At 49.2% G+C, this 26,443-nt stretch overlaps 1 protein-coding gene and 1 pseudogene across 1 annotated transcript in view; one reads left to right on the forward strand and one right to left on the reverse strand.

Annotated features, from left to right (window-relative positions):
• The window catches only part of SUSD3 (sushi domain containing 3), a 391,377-nt gene that overhangs the window by 301,016 nt on the left and 63,918 nt on the right, over positions 1–26,443 (reverse strand). The gene's annotated exons all lie outside the window — the stretch shown is intronic.
• Positions 13,444–13,561, forward strand: LOC134964529 (5S ribosomal RNA; annotated as a pseudogene).

The raw sequence follows: 26,443 nt of genomic DNA on the forward strand, positions 1-26,443 counted from the left end.
AGTCTGGAAACACGCATGGTCCTTGCAATAACAGGTCCTCTGGAACGACGAGAATCGCTTGAATCCTTGCTCGTCGAATGATTCCCAGTACCTTTGGAATGAGAGGAAGCGGAGGGAACACATACACCGACTGAATCACCCACGGAGTCACCAGGGCGTCCACTGCACTGGCTTGGGGGTCCCTTGACCTGGAACAATACCTCGGAAGCTTCTTGTTGAGGCGAGACGCCATCATGTCGATCAGCGGAATTCCCCAACGCTTCGTCACTTCTGCAAATACCTCTTGGTGAAGAGCCCACTCTGCCGGATGGAGATCGTGTCTGCTAAGGAAGTCTGCTTCCCAGTTGTCCACTCCCGGAAGGAAGACTACTGACAGAGCGCTTACGTGCTGTTCCGCCCAGCAAAGGATTATTGTGGCCTCCGCCATAGCCGCCCTGCTCCTTGTTCTGCTTTGACGGTTTATATGCGCCACCGCTGTTATGTTGTCCGACTGTATCAGAACAGGCCGACCCTGAAGAAGGCTTCTTGCTTGTAGCAGGCCGTTGAAAATGGCTCTTAACTCGAGAACATTTATGTGGAGACAAGATTCCTGGAGTGACCATTTCCCCTGGAAATTTCTTCCTTGGGTGACTGCGCCCCAGCCTTGTAGACTAGCATCTGTTGTCAACAGGACCCAATCCAGGATACCGAATCGTCGCCCTCTTAGGAGGTGAGAACTTTGTAGCCACCACAGGAGAGAAATCCTGGCCCTGGGAGATAGACTAATCTTCCGGTGCATGTGCAGGTGAGACCCGGACCATTTGCTCAGCAGATCTCACTGAAACACCCGGGCATGAAACCTGCCAAACGGAATGGCTTCGTACGCCGCAACCATTTTCCCCAGAACCCGAGTACACTGATGAATCGACACACTTTTCAGCCTCAGAAGCTCCCTGACCATCGTCTGCAGTTCCAGAGCTTTGTCTTCCGGAAAGAAACACCTTCCGTAAGCCCGTGTCCAGAATCATGCCCAGAAAGGGCAGCCGAGTGGCCGGAATCAACTGAGACTTTGGCAAATTTAGCAGCCAACCGTGTTGTCGCAGAACCGACAGAGACAAATTCACATTTCTCAGCAACCGTTCCTTGGACCTCGCCTTTATCAGGAGATCGTCCAAGTACGGGATAATTGTAAACCCTTGCTTGCGGAGGAGAACCATCATTTCTGCCATGACTTTGGTGAAAATCCTCTGGGCAGTGGAAAGCCCAAAGGGCAACGTCTGAAATTGGTAATGAGAATCCTGTATCGCAAACCTGAGGAAAGCTTGATGCGGAGGATATATCGGGACATGTAAGTAGGCATCCTTTATGTCGACTGACGCCATAAAATCCCCCCCTTCTAGGCTGGAAATCACAGCTCGAAGAGATTCCATCTTGAACTTGAAAACTTTCAAGTATGGATTGAGGGATTTTAGGTTCAGAATCAGTCTGACCGAACCGTCCGGTTTCGGTACCACAAAGAGGCTCGAGTAGAACCCCTCCCCCCGTTGGGATGGGGGGACGGGAACAATGACCCTCTGTTGACACAGCTTTTGTATTGCTGCCTTCACCACCTCCCTGTCCGGAAGAGACATTGGTAAGGCCGAAATGAAGAACCGGTGAGGGGGCACCTCCTGAAACTCCAGCTTGTATCCCTGAGATACAGTGGGGTATATTTACTAAAATTCGTAATTTACTGAATGAGGTTAAAGTTCAAACACGAATGACATCGAATGTGTGAAATTGCAACTTTTTGAATTTTTTACAACTCATTTACTATGCTGTCGTATTCTGCATTTTCGAGTTTTCCGATGTCGATGTCATTCGTATTTTCAGGCAGTGTTTTACGGGAGTGAATAGTAAAACACTGCCGACATTAACACAATGAATCTCGGCTGGATCTGTGAGATCCGTGCAGGGCTTCATTGTGCACCTTTAAAAAAAAATTAAAGTGTTAAAAATAAAAAATAAAAATGCGTGGGGTCCCCCCTCCTAAGCAAAACCAGCCTCGGGCTCTTTGAGCCAGTCCTGGTTGAAAAAATATGGGGGGGGGAAATGACAGGGGTTCCCCCATATTTGATCAACCAGCACCGGGCTCTGCGCCTGGTCCTGGTGCAAAAAATACAGGGGACAAAAAGCGTAGGGGTCCCCCGTATTTTTTGTACCAGCACCGGGCTCCACTAGTCAGAGAGATAATGCCACAGCCGGGGGACACTTTTATATAGGTTCCTGCGGCCCTGGCATTAAATCACTAACTAGTCACCTCTGGCCGGGGTACCCTGGAGGAGTGGGGACCCCTTAAATCAAGGGGTCCCCCCCTCCAGCCACCCAAGGGCCAGGGGTGAAGCCCGAGGATGTCCCCCCCATCCAAGGGCGGCGGATGGGGGGCTGATAGCATTGTGAAAAAATAAGAATATTGTTTTTTGTAGCAGTACTAAAAGTCCCAACAAGCCTCCCCCGCAAGCTGGTACTTGGAGAACCACAAGTACCAGCATGCGGTGGACAAACGGGCCCGCTGGTACCTGTAGTACTACTACAAAAAAATACCCCAAAAAAAACAGGACACACACACCGTGACAGTAAAACTTTATTACATACATGCACACCTACATACACACATACTTACCTATGTTCACACGAGGCTCGGTCCACTTCTCCATGTAGACTCCACGGGGTACCTGTGAAAAAAATTATACTCACATAATCCAGTGTAGCAAGTGTCCTCTTTATAATCCACGTACTTCACCTCAGGTTTTTTCCCTTTGAACAAACAAATCCTGGTTTCCTGCACCGCAGGTTCGTCAGAAATATGTAAAACATCTTTTATAGCCACAATCATGTACTGAATACTCTTAACTAACCGTGGGTGTAAAGCAGCCTCAGTGAAGTCGACATCGGAATCAGAATCCGTATCGGTATCCAGATCTACCAACTGGGTAAACGTCCGCTTTTGCGACCCTGATGGGGTCTGCACCTGAGACAAAGGATCCTCCATGGATTTTCTCCACACCTGTGTCTGAGACTCTGATTTATCTAACCTTTTAGACAAAGAGGCCACACTTGTATTAAGAGTACTCAACATTGTAAGTAGAACAGGTGTCGGCTGCGCCGACAGAGCCAACTCCAGACCCGCATCTGCTCCCCCAGCAACCTCCTCCAGAGAATAACACTCAGCCTCAGACATGCCGACACGGAGTATCGACACACACACGCTGCCTCAGCTAGGGGACAGACCCACAAGGAAGTCTGGATAGAGAAACACAGAGGGAGTATGCCAGCTCACACCCCAGCGCCCATATATCCCACCAAACAACATATGTTGAAAGCGCTGCTAGAAATAACAATAATTATGCACCAACACTGTCGTCGTCCCCCCCCCCCCCCCCCGATTAGCTCCCTGTTACTTGTAGTGGAGCTTGGAGGTCCCGGGCCAGCGTCTCATGCAGCGGCGTGGATGAGAGAAAACGGTGCCTTCTGTCAGCTTCCCAGACCCAGTAACATGCTGCCCAGGGCGCTCCCCCCCAGCGCCCTGCACCCTGTGAGTGCCGTTGGTGAAGTGAGTGGGAGCCCGGAGCGCTGCGCTGTACCTCGCTACTGAAGTCTTCTGCCGTCACTGAAGTCTTCTGCCTTCTGCATACTCACCCGGCTTCTTTCTTCTGGCTTCTGTGAGGGGGGTGACGGCGCGGCTCCGGGAACAAGCAGCTAGGCGCACCAAGTGATCGAACCCTCTGGAGCTAATGGTGTCCAGTAGCCTAAGAAGCAGAGCCCTTAACTAAGTAGAAGTAGGTCTGACTTCTCTCCCCTCAGTCCCTCGATGCAGGGAGCCTGTAGACAGCAGGTCTCCCTGAAAATAAAAAACCTAACACGCTGCGCTCGCCACAGGTTCTATTCCCACTCTATAGGTGATGTGGACACCCACGAGTGGCAATAGTCCCTGGTAGTCGGTATGCCGAGTGTCGGGGTTTAGAGGGGGGCATCCCGTTGGATAATGTGACGCCGGTCACATAACTATATCCCTATATTAGTGTACTCATTCAGCAATCTGCTTCAGTATCATGCTTAGAAATTGTCCAAAGATGTTTCTACAATTTAATTAAGACATTATTAACTCCTTCATTGCTTCAGATGTACATACATTAAAACTGCTAAGGAGTCCTACCTTCACAGGCAAAATTGTGAAATCAAAAGAAAAGTGTTGGAGTACATTTATTAATGAACAAGCTCAAGACTGGATAATTATAATTTCTCTAACGTCCTAGTGGATGCTGGGGACTCCGTAAGGACCACGGAATAGATGGGCTCCGCAGGAGACATGGGCACTTTAAGAAAGAATTTAGATTCTGGTGTGCTCTGGCTCCTCCCTCTATGTCCCTCCTCCAGACCTCAGTTTGAATCTGTGCCCGGACGAGCTGGGTGCTGTTCAGTGAGCTCTCCTGAGCTTGCTGTAAGAAAGTATTTTGTTAGGTTTTTTATTTTCAGGGAGCTCTGCTGGCAACAGACTCCCTGCATCGTGGGATTGAGGGGAGAGAAGCAGCCCTACTCTCTGAAGCTAGGTCCTGCTTCTTAGGCTACTGGACACCATTAGCTCCAGAGGGATCGTACACAGGATCTCACCCTCGTCGTCCGATCCCAGAGCCGCGCCGCCGTCCCCCTCGCAGAGCCGGAAGACAGAAGCCGGGTGAGTATGAGAAGCAAGAAGACTTCAAAATCGGCGGCAGAAGACTCAGTTCTTCACGAGGTAACGCACAGCACTGCAGCTGTGCGCCATTGCTCCCACACACCTCACATACTCCGGTCACTGTAAGGGTGCAGGGCGCAGGGGGGGGGGGGGGGGGGGGCGCCCTGGGCAGCATATGGACCTCTTTTGGCAAAAGTACACATATATACAGTTGGGCACTGTATATATGTATAAGCCCCCGCCAAGAAAATGTATATTTAAGCGGGACAGAAGCCCGCCGTCGAGGGGGCGGGGCTTCTTCCTCAGCACTCACCAGCGCCATGTTTTTTCTCCACAGCACCGCTGAGAGGAAGCTCTACAGCCTCTCCCCTGCAGATACACGGTAGAAGAGGGTAAAAAGAGAGGGGGGGCACATAATTAGGCGCAAAAATCAATATAAACAGCAGTTACTGGGTTAACATTAAGTTACTGTGTTATTCCTGGGTTTATAGCGCTGGGTGTGTGCTGGCATACTCTCTCTCTCTGTCTCTCCAAAGGGCCTTGTGGGGGAATTGTCTTCAGATGAGCATTCCCTGAGTGTGTGGTGTGTCGGTACATGTGTGTCGACATGTCTGAGGTAAAAGGCTCCCCTAAGGAGGAGATGGAGCAAATGTGTGTGTGAGGGGTGTCTCCGACGACAACGCTGACACCTGTTTGGATATGTGTAATTAAGTGCTAAGGTGAATTTATGGCACAAAAGATTAGAGAACAGACAGGGAATCTACCCATGTCTGTCCCTATGTCGCAGAGAACTTCAGAGTCTCTCAATGCTCACTATCCAAAATAATAGACACTGATATCGACACGAAGTCTGACTCCAGTGTCGACTACGATAATGCAAAGTTACAGCCAAAATGGCAGGAAAGTATTCAATATATGATTATTGTAATAAAAGATGGTTTGCATATCACTGATGACTCATCTGTCCCTGACACGAGGGTACACCTGTTTAAGGGGAAGAAAGCTGAGGTAAATTTCCCTCCTCTCATGATGAAAAAGAGCGGGAATCTCCAGACAAGAGACTGCAGTTTCCCACAAAGAATTCTCAGGGAGTATCCTTTCCCTACTAGGGCCAGGATATGATGGAAATCTTCCCCTAGGGTGGACAAAGCTTGTCACGTTTACCCAAAAGGTAGCCCTGACTTAACAGCTATCCTCAGGGATCCTGCAGATAGCATGCACATTCTGGTACACTACTCAGACCGGCGATTGTGTCGGCATGGGTTTATAGCGCTGTAGCAGAGTGGACAGGTACCTTATCAGCAGAGATTGAGACCCTAGTATGTATATATATATATATATATATATATATAGATATATATATTAAAGATGCTGTCTTAAGATATATATATATATATATATATATATATATAGAGAGAGAGAGAAAACATGCCCAAAGAGACATTAGTCTACTGGGTTCTAGAGTCAACGCTATGTCGATTTCTGGTTGACGTGTCCTGTAGAATATGCAATGGACAGGTGATGCCGACTTAAGAGGCATATGGAAGGCTGAGGATTGTGTGGAGAAGGGATCTCGGACCTGGTCTCCACAGCTATAGCTGGTAATTCTGATCTTTTGCCTTATATTCCTGCACAGCCTAGGAAAGCACGACATTATCAAATGCAGCCTTTCGATCACAAAGAAACAAGAAAGTCCGAGGTGTGTCCTTTCTTGCCAGAGGCAGGGGCAGAGGAAAGAAGCTGCACAACACAGCTAGTTCCCAGGAACAGAAGTCCTCCCCGGCCTCTACAAAATCCACCACATGTCGCTGGGGCTCCACAGGCGGAGCTAGGCCCGGTAGGGGCACGTCTTCGTAATTTCAGCCACAAGTGTGTTCACTCCCTGTTGGATCCCTGGGCAATAGATATTGTGTCTCAGGGATACAAGCTGGACTTTGAGGAGATGCCCACTCACCGACGGCCCTGCCGGCTTCCCCCCACGAGAGGGAAAATAAGATTTTACTCACCGGTAAATCTATTTCTCGTAGTCCGTAGTGGATGCTGGGAACTCCGTAAGGACCATGGGGAATAGACGGCTCCGCAGGAGACTGGGCACATCTAAAGAAAGATTTAGGACTATCTGGTGTGCACTGGCTCCTCCCCCTATGACCCTCCTCCAAGCCTCAGTTAGGACACTGTGCCCGGAAGAGCTGACACAATAAGGAAGGATTTTGAATCCCGGGTAAGACTCATACCAGCCACACCAATCACACCATATAACTCGTGATAGGAACCCCGGTTAACAGTATGATAACAAATGGAGCCTCTGAACAGATGGCTCGCCATAACAACCCGATTTCTCTGACGTCCTAGTGGATGCTGGGAACTCCGAAAGGACCATGGGGGATAGCGGCTCCGCAGGAGACTGGGCACAACTAAAGAAAGCTTTTAGGTCACCTGGTGTGCACTGGCTCCTCCCACTATGACCATCCTCCAAGCCTCAGTTAGATTTTGTGCCCGGCCGAGGTTGGATGCACACTAGGGGCTCTCCTGAGCTTCTAAAAAGAAAGTATATAATTAGGTTTTTTATTTTACAGTGAGACCTGCTGGCAACAGGCTCACTGCAGCGAGGGACTAAGGGGAGAAGAAGCGAACCTACCTGCTTGCAGCTAGCTTGGGCTTCTTAGGCTACTGGACACCATTAGCTCCAGAGGGATCGACCGCATGGAACTGGCCTTGGTGTTCGGTCCCGAAGCCGCGCCGCCGTCCCCCTTACAGAGCCAGAAGCAAGAAGAGGTCCGGAAAATCGGCGGCAGAAGACATCAGTCTTCACCAAGGTAGCGCACAGCACTGAAGCTGTGCGCCATTGCTCCTCATACACACTTCACACTCCGGTCACTGAGGGTGCAGGGCGCTAGGGGGGGGCGCCCTGAGCAGCAATAAAAACACCTTGGCTGGCAAAAATACCACAATATATAGCCCCAGAGGCTATATATGTGATAATTACCCCTGCCAGAATCCATAAAAAAGCGGGAGAAAAGTCCGCGAAAAAGGGGCGGAGCTATCTCCTTCAGCACACTGGCGCCATTTCTCCCTCACAGCTCCGCTGGAAGGAAGCTCCCTGGCTCTCCCCTGCAGTCTACACTACAGAAAAGGGTAAAAAAAGAGAGGGGGGGCACTAAATTTAGGCGCAGTATATATAACAGCAGCTATAGGGGACATAATTCAGTTAGTCCCTGCATTATATAGCGCTCTGGTGTGTGCTGGCATACTCTCACTCTGTCTCCCCAAAGGGCTTTTGTGGGTCCTGTCCTCTGTTAGAGCATTCCCTGTGTGTGTGTGGTGTGTCGGTACGGCTGTGTCGACATGTTTGATGAGGATAATGATGTGGAGGCGGAGCAGATGCCTATAGAAGGGATGTCACCCCCTGCGGGGCAGACACCTGAGTGGATGGACTTATGGAAGGAATTGCGTGCACGTGTCGACTCCTTACACAAAAAAATTGACGACATGCCAAATGCGGGACAGCCGGCTTCTCAGCTCGTGCCTGTCCAGGCGTCTCAAAGGCCATCGCGGGCTCTAAAACGCCCGCTACCTCAGATGGCAGACGCGGATGTCGACACGGATACTGACACCAGTGTCGACGACGATGAGTCTAGTCTAATGTCCACTGAGGCCATTCGTTGCATGATTGAAGCAATGAAAGAGGTGTTACAAATTTCAGATATAAACCCAGGTACCACTAAAAAGGGTATTATGTTTGGGGAGAAAAAACTACCCGTAGTTTTTCCCCCATCAGAAGAATTAAATGAAGTGTGTGAAGAAGCGTGGGCTTTCCCTGATAAAAGATTGGTAATATCTAAGAAGTTACTAATGGCGTTCCCTTTCCCGCCAGAGGATAGGTCACGTTGGGAGACACCCCCTAGGGTGGATAAAGCGCTTACACGTTTGTCTAAAAAGGTGGCACTACCGTCTCCGGATACGGCCGCCCTCAAGGAACCTGCTGATAGAAAGCAGGAGGCGATCCTGAAGTCTGTATATACACACTCAGGCATTATACTTAGACCAGCTATTGCGTCAGCATGGATGTGCAGTGCTGCCACTGCGTGGTCAGATTCCCTGTCAGAAAATATTAACACCCTAGACAGGGACACTATTCTGCTAACCATAGAGCATATAAAAGACTCAGTCTTATACATGAGAGATGCACAGAGGGAGATCTGCCGGCTGGCATCTAAAATAAGTGCATTGTCCATTTCTTCTAGGAGAGGCTTATGGACTCGCCAGTGGACAGGGGATGCAGATTCAAAAAGGCACATGGAAGTTTTGCCTTATAAGGGTGAGGAGTTATTTGGGGAATGTCTCTCGGACCTAGTTTCCACAGCAACTGCTGGGAAGTCAGCATTTTTACCCCATGTTCCCTCACAGCCTAAAAAGGCGCCGTTTTATCAGGTACAGTCCTTTCGGACTCAGAAAAACAGGCGTGGAAAAGGCGGGTCCTTTCTGTCCAGAGGCAGAGGTAGGGGAAAAAGGCTGCAACAAACAGCAGGTTCCCAGGAGCAAAAGTCCTCCCCCGCTTCTTCCAAGTCCGCCGCATGACGGTGGGGCTCCACAGGCGGAGCCAGGTACGGTGGGGGGCCGCCTCAAAAATTTCAGCGATCAGTGGGCTCGCTCACAGGTGGATCCCTGGATCCTGCAAATAGTATCTCAAGGGTACAAACTGGAATTCGAGGCGTCTCCACCCCACCGGTTCCTAAAATCTGCCTTGCCGATTACTCCTTCAGACAGGGAGGCTGTGCTAGCGGCAATTGAATTCACAAGCTGTATTCCCAGCAGGTGATAATCAAGGTGCCCCTACTTCTACAAGGACGGGGTTACTATTCCACACTGTTTGTGGTACCGAAACCGGACGGTTCGGTGAGACCCATTTTAAATTTGAAATCCTTGAACACATACATAAAAAAATTCAAGTTCAAGATGGAATCGCTCAGGGCGGTTATTGCGAGCCTGGACGAGGGGGATTACATGGTATCCGTGGACATCAAGGATGCTTACCTGCATGTCCCCATTTACTATCCTCACCAGGAGTACCTCAGATTTGTGGTACAGGATTGCCATTACCAATTCCAGACGCTGCCGTTTGGACTCTCCACGGCACCGAGGGTGTTTACCAAGGTAATGGCGGAAATGATGATACTCCTTCGAAGAAAGGGAGTTTTAATTATCCCGTACTTGGACAATCTCCTAATAAAGGCGAGGTCCAAGGAGCAGTTGTTGGTGGGAGCAGCACTATCTCAGGAGGTGCTACACCAGCACGGTTGGATTCTGAATATTCCAAAATCACAGCTGGTTCCGACGACACGTCTACTGTTCCTGGGTATGATTCTAGATACAGTCCAGAAAAGAGTGTTTCTCCCGGAGGAGAAAGCCAAGGAGCTGTCATCTCTAGTCAGAGACCTCCTGAAACCAAAACAGGTATCGGTGCATCACTGCACGCGGGTCCTGGGAAAGATGGTGGCTTCTTACGAAGCAATTCCTTTCGGCAGGTTCCATGCCAGAATCTTTCAGTGGGACCTGTTGGACCAATGGTCCGGATCGCATCTTCAGATGCATCGCCTAATAACCCTGTCTCCAAGAACCAGGGTGTCTCTGCTGTGGTGGCTGCAGAGTGCTCATCTTCTAGAGGGCCGCAGATTCGGCATACAGGACTGGGTCCTGGTGACCACGGATGCCAGCCTTCGAGGCTGGGGGGCAGTCACACAGGGAAGAAACTTCCAAGGACTATGGTCGAGTCAGGAGACTTCCCTACACATAAATATTCTGGAACTAAGGGCCATTTACAATGCCCTAAGTCAGGCAAAATCCCTGCTTCTACACCAGCCGGTACTGATCCAGTCAGACAACATCACGGCAGTCGCCCATGTAAATCGACAGGGCGGCACAAGAAGCAGGATGGCAATGGCAGAAGCCACAAGGATTCTCCGATGGGCGGAAAATCACGTACTAGCACTGTCAGCAGTGTTCATTCCGGGAGTGGACAACTGGGAAGCAGCCTTTCTCAGCAGGCACGACCTCCACCCGGGAGAGTGGGGACTTCATCCAGAAGTCTTCACGCTGATTGTAAATCGATGGGAACGGCCACAGGTGGACATGATGGCGTCCCGCCTAAACAAAAAACTAGAGAGATATTGCGCCAGGTCAAGGGACCCTCAGGCGATAGCTGTGGACGCTCTAGTGACACCGTAGGTGTACCAGTCAGTTTATGTGTTCCCTCCTCTACATCTCATACCAAGGGTACTGAGAATAATAAGAAAACGAGGAGTAAGAACAATACTCGTGGTTCCGGATTGGCCAAGACGAGCGTGGTACCCGGAACTTCAAGAGATGATCTCAGAGGACCCATGGCCTCTGCCGCTCAGACAGGACCTGCTGCAGCAGGGGCCCTGTCTGTTCCAAGACTTACCGCGGCCGCGTTTGACGGCATGGCGGTTGAACGCCGGATCCTGAAGGAAAAGGGCATTCCGGAGGAAGTCATTCCTACGCTGATTAAAGCCAGGAAAGATGTAACTGCAAAGCATTATCACCGCATATGGCGGAAATATGTTGCTTGGTGTGAGGCTAAAAAGGCCCCAACAGAGGAATTTCAACTAGGTCGATTTCTGCATTTCCTACAAGCAGGAGTGACTATGGGCCTGAAATTAGGCTCTGTCGATTTTCTTCCAGAAAGAACTAGCTTCACTACCTGAAGTTCAGACGTTTGTGAAAGGAGTGCTGCATATTCAGCCCCCGTTTGTGCCTCCAGTGGCACCTTGGGATCTCAACGTGGTGTTGAGTTTCTTAAAATCACATTGATTTGAGCCACTTAAAACCGTGGATCTAAAATATCTCACGTGGAAAGTGGTCATGTTATTGGCCTTGGCTTCAGCCAGGCGTGTGTCAGAATTGGCAGCTTTGTCATGTAAAAGCCCTTATCTGATTTTCCATATGGATAGGGCGGAATTGAGTACTCGTCCCCAGTTTCTCCCTAAGGTGGTATCAGCTTTTCACTTGAACCAACCTATTGTGGTGCCTGCGGCTACTAGGGACTTGGAGGATTCCAAGTTACTGGACGTAGTCAGGGCCTTGAAAATTTATGTTTCCAGGAGGGCTAGAGTCAGGAAAACTGACTCGCTATTTATCCTGTATGCACCCAACAAACTGGGTGCTCCTGCTTCTAAGCAGACTATTGCTCGCTGGATTTGTAGCACAATTCAGCTGGCGCATTCTGCGGCTGGACTGCCGCATCCTAAATCAGTAAAAGCCCATTCCACAAGGAAGGTGGGCTCATCTTGGGTGGCTGCCCGAGGGGTCTCGACTTTACAACTTTGCCGAGCTGCTACTTGGTCAGGGGCAAACACGTTTGCAAAATTCTACAAATTTGATACCCTGGCTGAGGAGGACCTTGAGTTCTCTCATTCGGTGCTGCAGAGTCATCCGCACTCTCCCGCCCGTTTGGGAGCTTTGGTATAATCCCCATGGTCCTTTCGGAGTTCCCAGCATCCACTAGGACGTCAGAGAAAATAAGATTTTACTCACCGGTAAATCTATTTCTCGTAGTCCGTAGTGGATGCTGGGCGCCCATCCCAAGTGCGGATTGTCTGCAATACTTGTACATAGTTATTGTTAACTAAAGGGTTATTGTTGAGCCATCTGTTGAGAGGCTCAGTTGTTTTCATACTGTTAAACTGGGTATAGTATCACGAGTTATACGGTGTGATTGGTGTGGCTGGTAGGAGTCTTACCCGGGATTCAAAATCCTTCCTTATTATGTCAGCTCGTCCGGGCACAGTGTCCTAACTGAGGCTTGGAGGAGGGTCATAGTGGGAGGAGCCAGTGCACACCAGGTGACCTAAAAGCTTTCTTTAGTTGTGCCCAGTCTCCTGCGGAGCCGCTATCCCCCATGGTCCTTTCGGAGTTCCCAGCATCCACTACGGACTACGAGAAATAGATTTACCGGTGAGTAAAATCTTATTTTTTGCAACAATAACTTTGTACAAGTATTGCAGACAATCCGCACTAGGGATGGGCGCCCAGCAAGTGAGCAAGCCCGATTTGACGGGTGAAACGCGTTTTCCTACCCATATATGCAACAAGAACTCTGAGCAAGGCATGCAATAGGATCCTATCATGGGAGAATATCAGCACTACTAATCACCTTTAACTGACCCAGCGACCTGGGCGGTACCCGGTATCAATTGTGATATCTTTTCTTTATTCTTGTCTGATCTGTAATTTTTGTTGGTGCATACATATAACTGGTGTTCAAAACAGCATACTTATTCCATGTGTAGCTAAATAATGGAGATGACAGCTCCAGCCATGATACACGTATGCTAAAATTGATTGGTATGTTACCTTCATTCGTCATACATTCCTGCATACACTTTATTTTGGGACTTTCTTTCTGATAATATTGGATATGCTGTTCAAATTGAATTGAGAAAGTGTGTGGATGTAATTTCTCCCGTGAAAGGGCATCTCCACAGTTAACCCATATAGAGACACCGTGAACATATATCGAATATAATACATATATCCAATTATGCTCGAATAAAGCATTGTACTATCTTTTTCTCTCTACTAAAGATTTCATCCCTCTTTCTATTTTCGTGGACTCTCATCCATGATTCCTGGGAGTAATCCCAGGTCTAACATAGACAGCAGATCCACACTTCTTCCTTAATCTACTGAATAGGTGCACTCTCATTGGTGAGTGGGACACCTCATTCACAGGTTACTATCATACCTCACCGCTAGAGCCCAATCTCGTCTGATCTTGGAAGCAAAACGGTGATGGGCTGGGTCAGTATCTGAGGGGTGACCCTCAGAGAATACCCAGTGTAGTAATCTGAGGTTGTCTCATTTTAAAACTCAATACCAACAGCAGTATCACCACTACTTCTTCCTTCCCACTTATATCCTGATTTTTTTCAGGCAAGAATCGATTAGGAATCAACAACTTATCCCCAGCGACATCAGGCACACCTATCAGGTCATGTGTGCTGAGGATAGGATGAGATAGTATATACATGTTTCAAACACTCCCGGTGTAATTGATATCTACTCGTGCATGACCAACATTGGTCCCACTAATACAAGCATTGCTTGTACTGGGATAGCATGAGAACAGGTGTATGGTGATTTTTTCAGGCAAGAATCAATAGGAATCAACAACTTATTAATTCCAGCGATATCAGGCACACCTATTAGCTTTTGTGTGCTGAGAATAGGATTAGGCAGTATATACTTGTTATAAACACTCCCAATGTAATTGATACCTATTTGTGCATGACCAACTCTGGTCCCATTAATACAAGCATCGCTTGTACTGGTATGGCATGAGAACAGGTGTATGGTGATTATATCTACACCTCTATGCCAGTCTATATTGGGATAGGCTAAACCAGAACATACAAACCCCTTTTTAGCCCTTTCCTCCAATGATACATCTGTGGGTTTTCCCTTTATTTGCTTGATAATAACTCCATGGGGAGAATGAGTGGATACTGACTTTATTTTAACAAAGCATAATAAAAGTTATGTTTTAATAATATCGATAAATACAACAGTAACAAGAGTGCACCCAAACAAGAGTCTTCTTTATTCTATTTTTGCTCCAGCTTTTCTCTGACTCTGGGTGCACCACCAGACGGTAATTAAGAGATTATCTCTGTATAAACGTATACTGGTTCACATAAACACATGTAATTGTGTAATACTGGTGCGGAATCACCAACCTTTCCCCTCCCTGCCACCCGCATATCTGCATCCCCCTCCCTGCGTCTCTGCGTCCCCCTCCCTGCCGCCCCACGTCTCTGCGTCCCCTCCTTGCGTTTCTGCATCCCCTCCTTGCGTCTCTGCGTCCCCTCCCTGCGTCTCTGCGACCCTGTCCTGCCACCCCGCGTCTCTGCGTCCCCTCCTTGCGTCTCTGCGTCCCCTCCTTGCGTCTCTGCGTCCCCGCCCTGCGTCTCTGCGTCTCTGAGTCCCCGCCCTGCGTCTCTGGGTCCCCTCCCTGCCACCCCATGTCTGTGCATCACCTTGCAGACGCGGACACACAGTAACGGCAACACGCCGCACGCACCACAGCCGCACAGACCGCTGCCGCCCGCCCCACAACCTCTCTCATACACCCGGCCCACACTGTACCGCCAGATGCCGTCACCACAACGCCGCAACCCCCTCCACTTCCACATCCCCGTCACCCGCACCTGTCTGTGTGCAGGCGCCCAGCCTCACGCCACTCCTGCCCCCAGCTCCACATAAAGTCGCTCCCCTACCCGCAGCTCTCCAGGCGCCATGCTGCCTGGGGGAGTGCTCAGTATCAGGGCCGGCGCCAGCATTAGGCAGCTGCCTATGGGCGCCTGCCACGCTCCCGCTTCACTAACTTTTTACTGGACTGGGATCGGAGGAGGCTCCGGCGGGGGACCAGAGCACGCTGCAGCTGTGTGGGGAAGGGACGGCCTCGGGGGATGCCGGTCCACTGTCCACCTGACGGAGGCGCCGGGGAGCGGAAGAGGCTGCGGCTACCGACCCGAACATGCTGCTGCTGCTGTGTGAGGAGGTGACTCTCTCAGGGCCTTCTGTGGATAACGACACCGAGGAGCAGAGGAGGAGTTTTCGGAGGTGTCCAGCAGCTGTGTGGGGAAGTGGCCATGGGAATGCCGGGGCCCAGCCACAAGTGGTGAGTGCGGACAGGAGTGCAGTTGCTGTGTCTGTATATGTCCATGCTGTACAGACCAGTATCATGCTGTGTGTATAGGAACCCGTCCCCCACCCACTGCTACCCCCACAACTGTGCCTCCACCACCCGCAGCACTTCCAGACCCCCTCCCCCATCTGCCAAACCACCCCACATGCCTCTCTTCCACCCGCACCACCCATGCTTCTCCCACCCCACACGGCACCTCCCAAACCCTATCCCACCAGCAGCACCCCCCTCCCCCACCCGTGGCATCCACGCACCCCCACAACTGCGCTTCCACCACCAAAGGCACTTCCAGACCCCCTCCCCATCCGCCACACCAACGCACCTGCCGCTCTTCCACCCGTGCTTCTCCCCCCCCCCCGACACTGCACCTCCCAACCCCCTACCCCACCTGTAGCACCCCCCCTCCCCCACCCGTGTCATCTACGCACCCCCACACCTGCTCCTCCACCACCCGCGGTACTTCCAGACCCCCTCCCCATCTGCCAAACCACCGCAACTGCCTCTCTTCCACCCGCACCACCCATGCTTCTCCCCCCCCCCACATGGCACCTCCCAACCCCCTACCCCACCTGCAGCACCCCACCTCCCCTACACGCACCCCCACAGCACCTCCGGACCCCCTCCACCATCCACCACACCCCCGCAATCAACCCCTTCTCCACCCTCAGCACCTTCGGAACCTTTACTCCATCCCCAACAGCCCTGCACCTGCCCCTCCCCCACCACACCCTCTCCTCCACTATTCACACCGCCTCCAAATCCACTCTCCCATTCGCAGCCTCCCCCCCTCCCCAGCACATCCCAACCCCCTCACCCATCTGCGCAACCCCCATCAACCCCCTTCCACCCATAGCATCTACAGACACCCTCCCCCACACAGCAGCAAACCCCACACCCCTCCCTTCCCCACCCGTGCCACACACCCCTCCCCCACCCTCGGAACACCCACAACTCCCCCACCCCACCGCACCTGCCCCTCTCCCACCTGCACCACCCATGCTTCTCCCCCCCCCCCACATGGCACCTCCCAACCCCACCTGCAGCATCCACGCACCCTCACACCTGCCCCTCCCCCACCCGCAGCCCCCTTACCCATCCGCACACCCCCTCCCTGCATCAAACCCCCTCCACCCGTACCATCTACAGACACCCTCCCCCACACCGCAGCAACCCCCGCACCTGTCCCTTCCCCACCCGCAACCCCCCGCCCTTCCCCCACCCATAGCACCTCTGGACCCCACTTCCCCGCCCAACCCCACCCGCAGCACCTCCCAACTCCCTTCCCCATTCGCCCCTCCACCTGCAGCATCTACAGACACTCTCCCCCATCCACGGTCCCCCACACACCCGCTACATCGGGCCTTGCAGCCGCTGTTCACGCCGTAGCAAGAGGCAACGCCCCCATCACCATCCGCTGCCCTTACATTGCGCAATATTTTACCTCTAACAACAGTAGGAATGCAGGTAATACTCCATATAATCATATATTCAACCACACAAAGACGTGCAGGGGTGAAGGGGGCATAGCCCCCTACGACGGTGTGAAGAGCGCCCGTAGGGCGCGATGAAGCACCTAGTATATAATATAAAAACAATTAATTATGATTAAAAAGTTCAATTGGTAAATAGATCAAAATTTGTTATAATAATAAAACCACATCACATCACTTGAATCATTATAAACCAGTAGACTTATGTCCATGACCAGTCCCAATTTAAACGTATTTATATATGTCCAATTGTTTTTATATTATATTATTTTCGCACTCTCTTATATAGTCAAGTCTATATATTCATTTTATTTATCTTTTCAGTTGTTTCAGATCACTGTGTGAGAGCTGCAAAAATAAGTTAAATATATTAGTGTGGTTATTCTATATCTATAGCGCCTGTACTGAATTTTCCTAATTGGCTTATTTGGTATATGTTTATTTGTTTCTCTATATACCTGTAAGGCTCATTTCTCTATATACCTGTAACGCTCATTTCTCTATATACACGTAAGGCTCATTTCTCTATATACCTGTAACGCTCATTTCTCTATATACACGTAAGGCTCATTTCTCTATATACATGTAAGGCTCATTTCTCTATATAATGTACCTGCAAGACTCATTTCCATTTATACATGTATGGCTCATTTCTCTATATACCTGGATTGTTCATTTCTACACATACTAAGCTAAGCTCCCCATGTGCCTGAAAGGATTGTTTCTCTATGTACCCCATAAAGGCACTTTTCCTTATCTACCTCCAAGGTTTCTCTCTCTCTCTCTCTCTCTCTCTCTCTCTTTATATATATATATATATATATATATATCCAATCTCTTTATCCTCTGGCGAATACTTTGAAAAAATGTATTGTTGACTTTGTTTGTAAATATAATAATTTATGTGCATCCAGAAACGTTTTGCACACCCCCTTGTATAGGGCCCTCAGCTCATATTGTACCAAATGAGTTTCCCAGTTCATATTATGTAACATTATAGTGCCATTCAGTTCATATTCTACCACATTACAATATACAAGTTACATTACTGTATGTCACATTACAATGCTCTCCAGTTCAGATTATGCCACATTACACCGTGGCTCCAGCTCTATCTAAATCCAGTCCAAAAGACTCAACTCATTTATCTATGTCACTCCAAGCCACAGCACTTTATATACCTCCAAGGATCATTTATCTATGTAACACCAAGCCTCAGTTACATATCTTTAAGGTTAAGCTTTTCAATTACCTCCAAGGCTCATGTCTCTACATCTATCCAAGGCTCATGTCTCTACATCTCTCCAAGGTTCATGTCTCTACATCTCTCCAAGGCTCGTGTCTTTAAATCTCTCCAAGGCTCGTGTCTCGACATCGCTCCAAGACTCATGTCTCTACATCTCTCCAGGGCCCCTGTCTCTACATCTCTCCAAGGCTCATGTCTCTACATCTCTCCAAGGTTCATGTCTCTACATCTCTCCAAGGCTCATGTCTCTACATCTCTCCAAGGTTCATGTCTCTACATCTCTCCAAGGCCCCTGTCTCTACATCTCTCCAAGGCTCATGTCTCTACATCTCTCCAAGGTTCATGTCTCTACATCTCTCCAAGGCTCATGTCTCTACATCTCTCCAAGGCTCATGTCTCTACATCTCTCCAAGGCTCATGTCTCTACATCTCTCCAAGGCTCATGTCTCTACATCTCTCCAAGGCTCATGTCTCTACATCTCTCCAAGGCTCATGTCTCTACAACTCTCCAAGGCTCATGTCTCTACATCTCTCCAAGGATCATGTCTCTACATTTCTTAAAGACTCTCTACATTACTTTAAAGACTTGCAGCTTACTGGGGGAGATTTGTCAGCTTCTGTGTTTGAAAAATAACAGGAGCTGACTGGCTGGTACTTTATTTCTCTCTATCTATCTCCGGGGCTTGATAAATCTCCCCGTATGTGCCTCTAATGCTACTGTAATTTCCCTTTGTGCCTCCAAGTTAAGTTCTCTATGTGCCTGCAAGGATTGTTTCTCTATGAACCCCTCAAGGCACTTTTCCATATGTACTGCCAAGGTTCAGCTATACATGTATATCCAAACTCTTTATACATGCACCTCTAACATTGATTGTTATTTTACACCCTCAAGACCATTTCTCAATGTCAGTGCAAGGGTCTGGGCTAAAACACACGAGCCGGCATTTGCCGGCCGGGAAAAGGCCAGATGGCTTTTTCCCGTGCCGGCATTGTAATGAGGCTACAGGTCCTTTCACACTGCACGGCCCCGGCCCGGCTGCCGGGTTGCAGACGGAACTATCCACTGGAAGGTCTGGCTGCCGGGCCGGCGCCGGGCCATCTTTGCAGCCAGTAAACAGTGTGTGTGAAGGGGAGATTTCACACACAACGGTTTTTTCTCAAGTCGTGTCTAATGCTGCGCATGCGCACAGCATCACACACGGCTCAAAGCCGTCCTGTGTGAGAGACTCTGACGGTTTCTCCCGGATGGCAAAAAGCCGGACAAAGTTTGTCCGGCTTTTTGCCATCCAGGAGAAACCGGCCAGTGTGTTACAGCCCTCAAGGTCTTTTTGCAAACCGGGTCAGATCTCCACGTAACTCCCAGGATCAGCTCTCCATGTACCTCCAAGGATCAGCTCTCCATGTACCTCTCAAGGTCAGATCTCCATGTAACTCCTAGGACCAGCTCTCCACGTACATCCCAGGGTCAGATCTCTACAGTATGTACAGTAACTCCCAGGATCAGCTCTCCATGTACCTCCCAGGATCAGCTCTCTATGCACCTACCAGGATCTGCTCTCCATGTACCTCCAAGGATCTGCTTTCCATGTACCTCCCAGGATATGCTGTCTATGTACCCACAGGGTTTATTTCACTATGTACTTCCAAGGCTCATCTCTTTATGAACACTTAATACTCCTCTGTCTAACCGTCAATATCCAACTCTATGGTTTAGCTGTTTTTGTATCATCAAGCTGCAAATTTCAGTATACCTCCATTGACTGTTTTGAGTTGATGATGAACCTCCAGGGCCGACTTGTCTATGTACTTTCTATGCTCATTTCTCTGCACTATAGGGGTCAGTCTGAGTTGTTCGCTAGCTGCATTTGTTTGCAGCGCAGCGATCAGGCTAAAAAATAGCAGTTCTGCGTATACGGTGCAATGCGCATGCGCGACGTACGGGCACAACGAATGATGTAGTTTTGCACACGGTCTAGCGATGCATTTCAGTCGCACTGGTTGCCGCAGAGTGATTGACATGAAGTGGGCGTTTCTGGGTGTCAACTGACCGTTTTCTGAGAGTGTTTGGGAAAACGCAAGCGTGCCAGAAAAAACGCAGGCGTGGCTGGGCGAACGCTGGGCGGGTGTGTGACGTCAAAACAGGACTGAATAGGCTGAAGTGATTGCAAGCGCCGAGTAGGTTCTGAGCTACTCTGAAACTACACAAAACATTTTTGCATGAGCTCTGCGATACATTCGTTCGCACTTCTGCTAAGCTAAAATACACTCCAAGTGGGCTGCGGCATAGCGTTTGCACGGCTGCTAAAAACTGCTAGCGAGCGATCAACTCGGAATGACCCCCTATATACGCTCAATTCTGTGTATATATACAAAGTCTAACAATATACCTCAAATGCATTATTTTCTACATACCTCTGTGTCTTAGCTGTCTGTATAAGACCACATACTACTTCTTTTTATCTCTTAAAGTGGTAGGAGACCCTCAACATGTCACACCTTATGGAAGGATGAGCTTTGGAGACTGTATAGCAGCGGAACTTGGATGATCTTCCCAGATTGGATGTGATCATCACATGATCACATGATCAGGTCACATCTTATCATGGGATGACTTCTTTGGCCAGATATGACCCACTACTGATCCCTATCCAACGAGAGAAAAAATAGTGAAGTGGCCGGTTTGTTTCCAATCTAAAACTAAGTGAATTTCGGAAGAATAATTAGAATATAAATAGACATTTTGTATTATTAATGTGTAATACCCTGAAGCTATGGCACCATGGGGATCCCCTTGTGATTTTTTTTTGTTATGTTTACATTGTGGAACTACAAGTCCCAGAGTAGATCGTGGGCTGAACTGTGATGTTCCCTGTCAGATTGAGACAGGGATTTTGCCACCAATTCTCTGGTCCTGTCAACTCTTACCCAGCAACATAAAAAGTCCGGGAAACAGGTCCCCAGCTGATTGGGTCCCCTGGGTTGTAGGGCAGAGTGACCAGGGGGTGGTCTGTTGCTGGGGCCCCGGGAGCCAGTCATCATAGAGGAGAGGGGAGGTGGAGGAGCACCAGGACCCTTAAAAGAAGCCTCACAGCACAGGAGAAGGAGACCTGGAGGAATGGGAATATGTACCTGGGGAAGTGGAGCCATGTAGTGTCCAGAGCCTGAAGACTGGAGTATGCAGCGCTGGGAGGATCGCTGCCAGAGGAGCCCTGGAGGAATGGGAAGATTACCTGGGGAAGGTGTCGCCATGTAGCCCCAGGAGCCGCCTGCCAGTGTGTGAGGACCGTCTGCGCAGAGAAGAAGCCGAGGGGAGAACCAGCGACCGGAGCACCAGTGCCAGAAGAATGCCGGAGACCCTGCCTGAGGAGAAGAGCTGGCCGCGTCAGTGCCAGCGGGGATGGAGTGCGGAGAAGAGCCGCCGCTGCTGAGAGACTGGAGCGCTGGGCCGGAGGAACCGCAGCCCGTCCAGCAGAGCAGTGATGACATCCGTCCCCTGGATTCCAAGGAGCGGCAGATGAGAAGCGCGCAGGCACCGCGAAGGACGACCCCGGGAAGAAGACCCCAGCGAGGACCCCTGGCGGCTGGAGTACGGCGAGGACCCGAGAAGACCCCAGCGTAGAGATGACGGCGCGGACCGGAGCCTGCTGCACGGAGAAAAGCGACCTGCGGCTGGAGACCAGTGAGAGGACGGCGCGGACCTGCGGCTGGAGACCAGTGAGAGGACGGCGGGGACCGGAGCAGAAGAGGACATCACCGGCAGAAGTAGTGAAGAAGATTCGGGAGCCGATCGGAGGTGGCAGAAGCGCCGCAGCAGGTGGTGAGACCCTGATCGCCCTTCCGCTGCCATACTCTACCCCTGTTGTGCCCTCCGCTGCAAAAGCTCTGCAAAGAGGGGACATAGTATTTGCAAAGGGGGGTAGACACCCCTAAGATCCCCTGGGTCCTGTTATTTATCCCCTTCCGCTGCATGAACTCTGCATTGGGGAACATATTGTTTAATGGGGGGGTAGGACCTCCTTCACAGTACCTGCAGGTGTAGTATAGTGGAGGGGGTGAGCGTCCCTCATGACTTCCGTGCCGCACAAACTAAGTAAAGTATGGGGAAGGGCACCCCACAGTAGCTGTGCCCCTGCTTAGGTGCAAACAGAGGGTAGGCACCCCCTGTTTTAGTGAGAGGGGCAGATCTATAGTTCTTTTTATGCAAGCTCCGCCCAGCCGTGTGAAAGTTAATGTTAATGCATTTATCTGCTATTAAGGCATGCTGGTACTGATAGTTCTTTTTATGCAAGCTCCGCCCAGCAGTGTGAAAGCTAATGTTAATGCATTTATCCGCTATTAAGGAATGCTGGTACTGATAGTTCTTTTTTATGCAAGCTCCGCCCAGCAGTGTGAAAGCTAATGTTAATGCATTTATCTGCTATTAAGGAATGCTGGTACTGATAGTTCTTTTTTATGCAAGCTCCGCCCAGCCGTGTGAAAGTTAATGTTAATGCATTTATCTGCTATTAAGGCATGCTGGTACTGATAGTTCTTTTTATGCAAGCTCCGCCCAGCAGTGTGAAAGCTAATGTTAATGCATTTATCCGCTATTAAGGAATGCTGGTACTGATAGTTCTTTTTTATGCAAGCTCCGCCCAGCAGTGTGAAAGCTAATGTTAATGCATTTATCTGCTATTAAGGAATGCTGGTACTGATAGTTCTTTTTTATGCAAGCTCCGCCCAGCCGTGTGAAAGTTAATGTTAATGCATTTATCTGCTATTAAGGAATGCTGGTACTGATAGTTCTTTTTATGCAAGCTCCGCCCAGCAGTGTGAAAGCTAATGTTAATGCATTTATCCGCTATTAAGGAATGCTGGTACTGATAGTTCTTTTTTATGCAAGCTCCGCCCAGCCGTGTGAAAGTTAATGTTAATGCATTTATCTGCTATTAAGGAATGCTGGTACTGATAGTTCTTTTTATGCAAGCTCCGCCCAGCAGTGTGAAAGCTAATGTTAATGCATTTATCCGCTATTAAGGAATGCTGGTACTGATAGTTCTTTTTTATGCAAGCTCCGCCCAGCAGTGTGAAAGCTAATGTTAATGCATTTATCTGCTATTAAGGAATGCTGGTACTGATAGTTCTTTTTTATGCAAGCTCCGCCCAGCCGTGTGAAAGTTAATGTTAATGCATTTATCTGCTATTAAGGAATGCTGGTACTGATAGTTCTTTTTATGCAAGCTCCGCCCAGCAGTGTGAAAGCTAATGTTAATGCATTTATCCGCTATTAAGGAATGCTGGTACTGATAGTTCTTTTTTATGCAAGCTCCGCCCAGCAGTGTGAAAGCTAATGTTAATGCATTTATCTGCTATTAAGGAATGCTGGTACTGATAGTTCTTTTTTATGCAAGTTCCGCCCAGCAGTGTGAAAGCTAATGTTAATGCATTTATCCGCTATTAAGGAATGCTGGTACTGATAGTTCTTTTTATGCAAGCTCCGCCCAGCAGTGTGAAAGCTAATGTTAATGCATTTGTCCGCTATTAAGGAATGCTGGTACTGATAGTTCTTTTTATGCAAGCTCCGCCCAGCAGTGTGAAAGCTAATGTTAATTGTTAATGCATTTATCCGCTATTAAGGAATGCTGGTACTGATAGTTCTTTTTATGCAAGCTCCGCCCAGCAGTGTGAAAGCTAATGTTAATGCATTGCTGACGCTGGTTACCTGAGACTATTATTTAGAAGCCATAACCAGCCTGCTTCAATTGGGCACAAGTTCCTGTTTACCTGCCACCTGCATTGCCAACGCTGGTTACCTGAGACTGTTATTTAGAAGCCATAACCAGCCCGCTTTAATTGTGCACAAAGTACCTGCTTACCTGCTACTTGTAGTGCTAACGCTGGTTACCTGAGACTGTCGTTTAATAGCCATAACCAGACTGCTTTAGTCGTGCACAAGTTCCTGCTTACCTGCTACCTGTATTGCTGACGCTGGTTACCTGAGACTATTATTTAGAAGCCATAACCAGCCTGCTTCAATTGTGCAACAGTTACCTGCTTACCTGCCACCTGTATTGCCAACGCTGGTTACCTGAGACTATTATTTAGAAGCCATAACCAGCCTGCTTCAATTGTGCAACAGTTACCTGCTTACCTGCCACCTGTATTGCCAACGCTGGTTACCTGAGACTGTTATTTAGAAGCCATAACCAGCCTGCTTCAATTGTGCGCCAGTTACCTGTTTACCTGCCACCTGCATTGCCAACGCTGGTTACCTGAGACTATTATTTAGAAGCCATAACCAGCCTGCTTTAATTGTGCACAAGTTACCTGCTTACCTGCTACTTGTATTGCTAACGCTGGTTACCTGAGACTGTTGTTTAGTAGCCATAACCAGCCTGCTTTAATTGTGCACAAGTTACCTGCTTACCTGCTACTTGTATTGCTAACGCTGGTTACCTGAGACTGTCGTTTAATAGCTATAACCAGCCTGCTTTAATCGTGCACAAGTTCCTGCTTACCTGCTACCTGTATTGCTGACGCTGGTTACCTGAGACTGTTGTTTAGTAGCCATAACCAGCCTGCTTTAATTGTGCACAAGTTACCTGCTTACCTGCTACTTGTATTGATAACGCTGGTTACCTGAGACTGTCGTTTAATAGCCATAACCAGCCTGCTTTAATCGTGCACAAGTTCCTGCTTACCTGCTACCTGTATTGCTGACGCTGGTTACCTGAGACTGTTGTTTAGTAGCCATAACCAGCCTGCTTTAATTGTGCACAAGTTACCTGCTTACCTGCTACTTGTATTGATAACGCTGGTTACCTGAGACTGTCGTTTAATAGCCATAACCAGCCTGCTTTAATCGTGCACAAGTTCCTGCTTACCTGCTACCTGTATTGCTGACGCTGGTTACCTGAGACTGTTGTTTAGTAGCCATAACCAGCCTGCTTTAATTGTGCACAAGTTCCTGCTTACCTGCTACCTGTATTGCTAACGCTGGTTACCTGAGACTGTCGTTTAATAGCCATAACCAGCCTGCTTTAATCGTGCACAAGTTCCTGCTTACCTGCTACTTGTATTGCTGACGCTGGTTACCTGAGACTGTCGTTTAATAGCCATAACCAGCCTGCTTTAATCGTGCACAAGTTCCTGCTTACCTGCTACCTGTATTGCTGACGCTGGTTACCTGAGACTGTCGTTTAATTGCCATAACCAGCCTGCTTTAATCGTGCACAAGTTCCTGCTTACCTGCTACCTGTATTGCTGACGCTGGTTACCTGAGACTATTATTTAGAAGCCATAACCAGCCTGCTTCAATTGTGCACCAGTTACTTGCTTACCTGCTACCTGTATTGCTAACGCTGGTTACTTGAGACTGTTATTTAGAAGCCATAACCAGCCTGCTTCAATTGTGCGCCAGTTTCCTGTTTACCTGCCACTTGTAAATTTTGTTAGGATAATAAAATGGAGTTGGATACTATATTATGTTTGTGTTGTCATTGTGTCTGAGAGGTAAAGCAGGTCTGCCGCTCTGATCACCCGAACCTGATTCACACTAGCACCCCACAATTTAGTTCAAGTTTTCGGCACCGTAAATGTCATGTGTTTGTTTGTGGGTGGACATTACATAAATTTTTGGCGTCACGAACAGGATCAGAGAATCGCAGGCGGGCCTGTGCTCCAGACACAATGACTTGTTTGCCAACAGAGCTGTACCCAGTTCAAGGCTTATGTTAACCGATGTATAGTGTTAAGGTGTATACGTGAGGACACGTATAATTTTAGGGGGGTAGAATGTAATACCCTGAAGCTATGGCACCATGGGGATCCCCTTGTGATTTTTTTTTTGTTATGTTTACATTGTGGAACTACAAGTCCCAGAGTAGATCGTGGGCTGAACTGTGATGTTCCCTGTCAGATTGAGACAGGGATTTTGCCACCAATTCTCTGGTCCTGTCAACTCTTACCCAGCAACATAAAAAGTCCGGGAAACAGGTCCCCAGCTGATTGGGTCCCCTGGGTTGTAGGGCAGAGTGACCAGGGGGTGGTCTGTTGCTGGGGCCCCGGGAGCCAGTCATCATAGAGGAGAGGGGAGGTGGAGGAGCACCAGGACCCTTAAAAGAAGCCTCACAGCACAGGAGAAGGAGACCTGGAGGAATGGGAATATGTACCTGGGGAAGTGGAGCCATGTAGTGTCCAGAGCCTGAAGACTGGAGTATGCAGCGCTGGGAGGATCGCTGCCAGAGGAGCCCTGGAGGAATGGGAAGATTACCTGGGGAAGGTGTCGCCATGTAGCCCCAGGAGCCGCC

This window comes from Pseudophryne corroboree, chromosome 9 (assembly GCF_028390025.1).
Source record: "Pseudophryne corroboree isolate aPseCor3 chromosome 9, aPseCor3.hap2, whole genome shotgun sequence".
Taxonomy (NCBI): Eukaryota; Metazoa; Chordata; class Amphibia; order Anura; family Myobatrachidae; genus Pseudophryne; species Pseudophryne corroboree.